The following is an 8,207-nucleotide window of genomic DNA, read 5'->3' as shown; positions in this document are numbered from 1 at the left end:
ATTTTGGGGGATTTGAATGGTGAACCCGCGTTGAAATGGTGTCTCCCATGGCCACATCCAATCCTTATAAAAACATGTAGCATCTAAAAGAGTTGGATAAAAGAGAGCATAGATGGCTTCAAAGAACACAAAATCTAGAAGGTGTAAACAAGATGCCGACGACTAGATCTAAGGTAGTGGAAGCCATAACTTTATGGACAATGGAGAAAAAGGAGAATCAAATAGTCCTAGATCCAGTACAAGGTAGCATTCTTGAAAGCTCTTTAGGTAGTGCCAACGCTTGTATTAGACGGTATCTCACAAGATACCTTGCTTTGGGAAAAGGTAAACGAAAAAGTTCCAAGCTCTTTCCACGTGTAGGCACACAATTCATCTCCTAAGCCTACATAACCAACTCAATTTGAAGATTTAGTCGGGGGGCGACAGGTGTTTCTCTCCCTCTCTCTCTTTTTCTCAGACACACACACGGAGGTTGCTCTGACAAGTGTATGAGGCGGTCATCAGCATTCTCTCTCTCGCACGCACGCAAAAGGCCAACACGATTATTTTCATATGTGTGCTAAACGGCAGTAAGCATCGAGCGTGCGGGAACAAGGGTGGAGGTGTGTGGGAGAATGGTGGTTCTGGCAGGACGAGCAGGCATGGAGACAGAGCAAGTCGCGTGGGAGGGGGGTTCTTCGCATTGTGTCTCTTCATTGTTTTCATCAAAGCAGGACTTTGCTATAATAAATTGAGTGATTATTAGAACACACTAGTAAAACCTTTGGCGGTGGCATGGCCCCTCTTACCCTCAAGCTCCTCACTCTTGACAAATTTCACAAAAGAAGATCAATAAAATTACTCTCTCTCGTTAGAATTAGATATATTGCAGTTCACTTCCCACACTCATAGAGAGAGAGAGAGAGAGAGAGAGAGAGAGAGAGAGAGAGAGAGAGAGAGAGAGAGAGAGAGAGAGAGAGTCTATTGCACGTGTCAATGCAAGGAACTTGCCGATACACTATGTGCGAGCCACAAATGGCTCCAAGCACACAACAAGCCTAAACTAGTAAGCTCAAAGATGGCAGTGATCCATGCTAAAATGTAAGAAAATAAATTTGACATGATCAAAAGCGAAACAGTAAAGTAGGGTATGGTTTTTATACTCTTAAAATTTCAAAGGATATAATGTGCATACAAAAAGACTCTCTTCTACATTGAGCAAGAGCTAAGGAGCTAAGCCAAATGGTGGTATGATATAGATTGTGCATAAGGGAATAGTTTCAAGCATGTAAATGGTTGAATACAATATGCTCTCACAAAGAGGAACATGCTTTTGTAATTCAAGGAGAGAGGGAGAGAAAGATCAATGGCATGCATGATTTTAGGTCATCGACTTCATTTTGCACCACATTCTTCATTTTAACATAATAGCCAAATAAGCAACCTTATTTTACTTTCAATTCTATCACATTTAAAAGATGCAAATGAAGTGAAAGTGTAAATGAACAAATAGCGTGAACCTTATTGTATTAAGCTGCTTATGCATTACTGTGATTAGGTGATGATTTAAACCATTACTATGCTTGTGCAAAAAACATAGATAGAGATGCAAGCGAGTCATCTAGAGAGGAACATAGATGGACGGGTCAATCACAATCTTAATATTAATAGAAAACCAGCTCATCTCTTTGAAACTTGAAAATTTCTTGGTACATTGGAAACTATGAGACCTAATCTTTTCGTACACAATGTAGCAGCCATTGGTCCTCATCTCTAGTAACTTGCTAGCTTACCCAGTTTGTACTTCTTGACTTGGCATCACTTTTTTCAACCCTAGGTAGACCAAGGAGAAGGCATCCTTTGTATTAAGGCAGTTATGATGTGCACTACTACCATGTCTTGCTCATAAGAAAGACGCAAGGATAGAAGAAAGTACAAGAGTGGAGTAGAGACATTGAATCCAATTGTGTTCCTATCATTGAAACCAATCCTAGAACCCACTCCGTTTTTAAAAAATGTAATTCACATTGACTTCTCTTAACATTCATCTCTTCACACCATGCTAACTTATCTAATCTCTATCATCAGGTTTGATAGCATTGCTAGATCAAGATAGACTAAAAGGAGGACTCTCTCTCTCTCTCTCTCTCTCTCTCTCTCTCTCCCCACCCCAATAGAAGGAGAGCATTCCTAAGTTTGTTGAACAAAGGCTAGCACCTCATGAAAGATAATGTTTATGAGAAGCTCCAAGCTTGGTTTTAAATTATGCTTTGCATCATCTTACATATAGACAACAGGAGGACTCTCTCTCTCTCTCTCCCTCCCCACCCCAATAGAAGGAAAACACTCCTAAGTTTGTTGAACAATGGCTAGCACCGCATGAAAGATAAGGTTTATGAGCTTGGTTTTAAAGAATGCTTTGAGCATCTTACATATATTCATGTTTGTTAAAATCTATCAAGAGGTTGTGTCATGCATCATTTTTATGATAGAGTAAACATGTAGAAAGCGAGTATTGATAGTGTTCTAATTGGAACATAAGTTAGCCCTATGAAAATACATGCCATGTTTCCTTGACCGTAGCAACGCGCGGGTCACATACTAGTACTTATATGAAGCTGCTTCAAAATTTGGAGCTCAATGAGAGCACCCACATGTCAGCTCTTCTGTGCTCTTGTGTTTCTTCTCTGAAGAGCCCACGCCATCAATGCCCTCCAACGACCTCGGTGACTCTTGCGATGACCTCGACCTGGGTCCAACCAACTGCAGAGTCCAGACACTCCTCTATCTCTCTCTCTCTCTCTCTCTCTCTCTCTCTCTCTCTCTCTCTCTCTCTTCTCTCTCTCTCTCTCTCTCTCTCTCTCTCTCTCTCTCTCTCTCTCTCTCTCTCCTCTCTCTCTCTCTCTCTCTCTCGATAATACTGCCAGTGGGCAGTTTGCAGGTCGACAATGTTGACAACAGCCAGTCTGCAGGTCACTTCATATAAGTATAGAAGATGTTGGCAGCACATCAGTGTGCCCTTGTGCGCATGTGTGTCTGTGTGTGTGCGACACTACGGGCTCAGGACCTTCAGGTGGCAGTGCAAGAGTGTGTCCTTGTGCGTAGGTGTGTGTGTGTGTGTATGTGTGTCTCATAGTCACCACTGACTACGGGTGTGGGGTGTGCACAGTGCAGGCTCAGGACCTTCAACCGGCAGCGCAACAGTGTGTCCTCGTTCGCAGCAGTGTGTGTGTCACTATGGGTGTGGGGCTGGCTTCTGTTGTAGTTGTGCACGCACACACACAGGATCATTTAAGTCTCCTGCAAAACACCACAACTGTGTGTGTGAGAGTCTGGAGAGAGAGAGAATGATGACTAGGCTACGTTTATGAGAGAATGGGACTCTGGGAGAGAAAGAGAATGATGACTAGGCTTCTATTGCAATTGCATGGACTCCTGCAGAATGCCAACTGTGCGTGTGAGCGAGACTTCAGACTCTGAGAGAGAGAAACGCCAATTGTGCATCACTGCATGTGAGAGAGACTGGAGAGAGAGATTTGATTGGCCTCTAGAGGTTAGACTCCAACTGCGAGAGAGAGAGAGAGAGAGAGAGAGAGAGAGAGAGAGAGAGAGAGAGAGAGAGAGAGAGAGAGAGAGAGAGAGAGAGAGAGAGAGAGAGAGAGAGACTGGAGAGAGAGATTTGATTGGCCTCTAGAGGTTAGACTCCAACTACGTGTGTGTGTGTGTGTGTGTGTGTGTGTGTTTGTGTGTGTGTGTGTGTGTGTGTGTGTGTGTGTGTGTGTGTGTGTGTGTGTGTGTGTGTGTGTGTGTGAGAGAGAGAGAGAGAGAGAGAGAGAGAGAAATCGCGGCTTCCATTTCCTATCGACCACCTTCAGTTTATGAGCCTGTGAGTTTGAGAGAAAGAGATCCATTTCCTATCGACCACCTTCAGTTTATGAGCCTGAAAGTTTGAGAGAAAGAGAGCTATTGAGTGTCTGCGTTTTTGCTAGAGTGAAAAATCAAAGCCTTGCAGTATTGAGCGAGTGCCTGTGTGGGACAGTGGGAGCATGGAACCGAATCATGAGAGAGAGTTTCCGTAAGAGAGAGAGAGAGAGAGAGAGAGAGAGAGAGAGAGAGAGAGAGGGCTCCTTGCCATTCCACATGCCAATCGAACCTCTTAATGGCAGGCTAGCAAATTGAGGAGATAGGCGATCATTTCTTGGCAAGCCAACGAACCGAAGAGATCCAACATGGGAGCGAGCAACTCTTGAGTGGAGAAGGCAAGCGGCCGGTGAATTAAGCGAGCGGTTGATGGGAGGCGAAGGCAAGTAATGAGGGCCGGGAGGCACGGGTGAGCCGATTGCGAGCGGCGAACGGCAACCTCGGCTACATCGGCTACATTTGCAGGTTTTTATGTTGATAAAACTTTCCTTCGTTTGCATTCCGCATGTGCAACCACCTTTAGGTGTTCTCACGGTCATTGTTAGAAAAAAACCGGATACGGTGTATTTTAACCGGTTAAAATCATAAAATCTCAGTTAGATTTTGAGCTTGCCTTGAAGAAAACCCGCAAATTTACATGAGTTTTAGTGTAAATACCGGAAAAAGCTTCAAGTTTTGACCTAAAAACCAATAGCATTTCAAGTTTGCCCTTATTTTCTTTGATTAGGAAAAATGTATTGGGGTGCATTGAATTTTAACCGGCTAAAATCATAGAATCCCGGTTAAATATTGAGCTTGCCTCGAAGAACACCCGCAAATTTACACAAGTTTTAGTGTAAATGCCGACAAAAGCTTCAAATTTTGACTTAGAAACCGGTAGCATTTCAGCAAATCGGGGAGATAGGCGATCATTTCTTGGCAAGCCAACGAGCCGAGGAGATCCAATGTGGGAGCGAGCAACCCTTGGGTGGAGAAGGCAGGCGGTCGGTGAACTAAGCGAGCGGTCAGTGGGAGGCGAAGGCAAGTGACGAGGACGGGGAGACGCAGGTGAGCGGATTGCACGCGGTGAACGGAAACCTCGGCTACATTTGAATGTCTTTATGTTAAAAAAAAATTCCTTCGTTTGCATTACGCATGTGCAATCACCTTTAGGTGTTCTCACGGTCATTGTTAGAAACAAAAACCAGGGTACAATGTATTTTAACCGGCTAAAATCATAAAATCCTGGTTAGATTTTGAGCTTGCCTTGAAGAAAACCCGCAAATTTATGTGAGTTTTAGTGTAAATACTGGCAAAAGCTTCAAATTTTGACCTAAAAACCGGTAGCTTTCAAGTTTGCCCTTATTTTCTTTGGTTAGGAAAAATGTATTGGGGTACATTGAATTTTAACCGGCTAAAATCATAGAATCACGGTTAGATTTAGAGCTTGCCTCGAAGAACACCCACAAATTTACACAAGTTTTAGTGTAAATATCGGCAAAAGCTTCAAATTTTGACCTAAAAACCGATAGCATTTCAAGTTTGCCCTTATTTTCTTCGATTAGGAAAAATGTATTTTTCTGGACCTGCTCTCGGTCATAATGACAAATTCAAAATTACATTTTTTAGAAGTAAATATCAAAATTTGTGAGGTGTGATTATATTAAAGCGGTGTTTTAAAGCACTCTCATAGAAAAATTGTTATGTGGGATTAGATTAAAGCGATGATGAAGGGTGCAACGAATTATGGAAACCCTCTCCAAACCTCTCTCTCTCTCTCTCTCTCTCTCTCTCTCTCTACACTTTTGACCACAAGCTACCTCTCTACACCTTTGCACAATAGCGTCAAGTGCCACTAGGACCACTACACTTGCGTTCTATCACACTGCCATGCTCTCTAAACTTTATAGGTTTTTTGCCTTCAAATCTAAAATTTACTAAGTTAAATCTCAAAAAAGTAGATCTTATTGAAGTTTGAAACTCCAATTGCTCTTACTATGTTTGAAGGGTTTTAATTGATTAAGTTTACTCATCTTTGTGCATTCAAATACGAACCTGCATGACAAGAAAAAAACTATGTGCGAGGGTTGGCAAGCATGACACCTACACACAAACAAAAGGGACACATGGTACCCATGCATGATTCACACATACAAAACAGTGCATTTATTTCTATTTTTGAGGTTGATGGCATTGTTCGATACACATGAAGCATTAGTGTTAGACGAATGTATATTTATGCGCACAACAAAGATAGCCACACTAGATTCATGCGCACAAAAGACAAACTTGCAAAAATTGTGCATGCAATAAAAAAAAACCGCTGCATTCCAAAGACAACCTTGCCAATGTGCATACAAAACATAATGTTAAGAGAGAGAGAGAGAGAGAGAGAGAGAGAGAGAGAGAGAGAGGCAAAACCGTCAAGAAAATTTGTGCCAAAACAAAATTTGCTAATTTAGAGGAACAAGTGATTCTTCATACTACAGTGACAAACATAGAGCTCATTACCTTATCTACGTTGTTCAAGGAAATATTGGATGAGACATGCAAGGCCCCTTGACACATCCACACGTCAATAAATTGGACTCTTCCTCTTAATCATGGATAACATAACTATCAAAAATCGAGAGGGAATTGGAAGAGCCAATCTATGCAATGGGGCAGGCAACTCCGATTGATTCCCTTCCTCTCCTTCTTCATGCACGTAGCCATATAAGCACACTTTCTAGCACCATGGGAAGGCCCCATGAGAGGGAACATTTTGAAAGTCATACGGACAATTGTAATAGGCGGATGAGTCTTGATCCCTAAGCGTACTATATCAGTGTGAATTGGGAGAACCAACCTACAATATTTGGAAAGGAATTTTGAGAGCTCATTTACCGTATTGTCTATCGTATTTGGGGAGAAAACTAACAAAAAGAGTCTACACACTTGGACTATTCAAGCTTTCTCCCCTTCTTCATGCATACACCCATGAAAAATCTATTCTTGACATCATAGAGAGAATCCATGAGAGAAGATGTTTTGAAAGATATACAAAAAATGCTAAGAGACCTTCAAGAAGTCTCACAAGAGTCTTGAACTCCAATTGTGTCATTTCATAGCTGATTCATCCACTGATGGCTATTAGATTTAATACATATTACTGAAAGAAGAAAATAGAGGATGCATGAAAGGAAAGGTTTGTTGTTTCTATAAAATGGATCTATTTGATGAGCCTTGAATTCATGTGCACTCTATCTTCCTTCATTGGGGTGTACTACTCCAATCAATATTGTGATGTATTGAGGGTATTTTATGCTTGCATTTGGAAGTAAATAAAATGAAAACCTTCACTACCTTAGGTACAGTATTCCAATCATCTTTGGCATTGACATTGGAAGTTGGTTCTTAATTTTGGTCAAACATTGAGCGATTGAGCTTATGTTTATAGCTTTGGCACCCTGTTGGTCAAGCTTGTCAGTATCAAGAAGACCCTCTCAAGCGAATGCTTTGCTAAGACAACAGCTCTTGCATCCTAGGATAATAACTTCTTTCATAAGAAGACAACATTTCTTAGTGGTAGACAAGATCTTAAATGAGTAGTTTGATGCCTCTAGCATTGATAATGGTACTGACATTGCACTGCAACAAAAAATTCTTCACCTTCTTAAATGAGCAGTTTGATGCCTCTAACATTGATAATGGTACTAACATTGCCTCTAATCAATCTCCTTTGTTGAGTTTCTTAACACTTCCCAAGATTTAGTGCCATTGTGCAAAAACCATGCCTAGGAGTTGTAGGTGGTGTGGTTGGATCAGTTGGATTCTTCCTTATATATCTATATATGGATGCATACATGAGCTAGCTCAAGAAATTCTCAACATTCAATAGAGGGGTGTGAAGGGAAGATCGTCCTTTGTGCCTGAATTTGTCTTTGCAATCCCAAACAATGGTACTCATGTTTTTAGGCATGGTTTTAGAATGAAGTTTCCTTTACATTGGAATGCAATGAAGAGTACTTTGGAGCATGGTTTTGAATCAAGTTTCAGGTAATCTAGTCTAAAAGGTTGTAGATTGGAACTTAACTAGGTTACTAGCTAGCTACATAACTACTTGGCTAGTTGTACTGAAAATAGCCACTAGATAATATCTAAGTAGGTACCTAACAAGATTGTATCTAAGTAGGTACCTAGCAAGATAGATAGCTATCTAGTTTGATGGATTCTCCCATAGTCTATCATTTTCAAACTTTTATATGACAAGTGGGTGCCTTAAAAGCCAAGTCATCTACGTAGGGAGGGAGGTTGACAAGTAGCTTAGTCTACTAGTTTGCAAGTTG

Source organism: Adiantum capillus-veneris, chromosome 7, assembly GCF_014529385.1.
Source record: "Adiantum capillus-veneris isolate H3 chromosome 7, ASM1452938v2, whole genome shotgun sequence".
NCBI lineage: Eukaryota > Viridiplantae > Streptophyta > Polypodiopsida > Polypodiales > Pteridaceae > Adiantum > Adiantum capillus-veneris.
The sequence above is the reverse complement of the archived record's forward strand: the minus strand, read 5'-3'. Positions refer to the sequence as shown.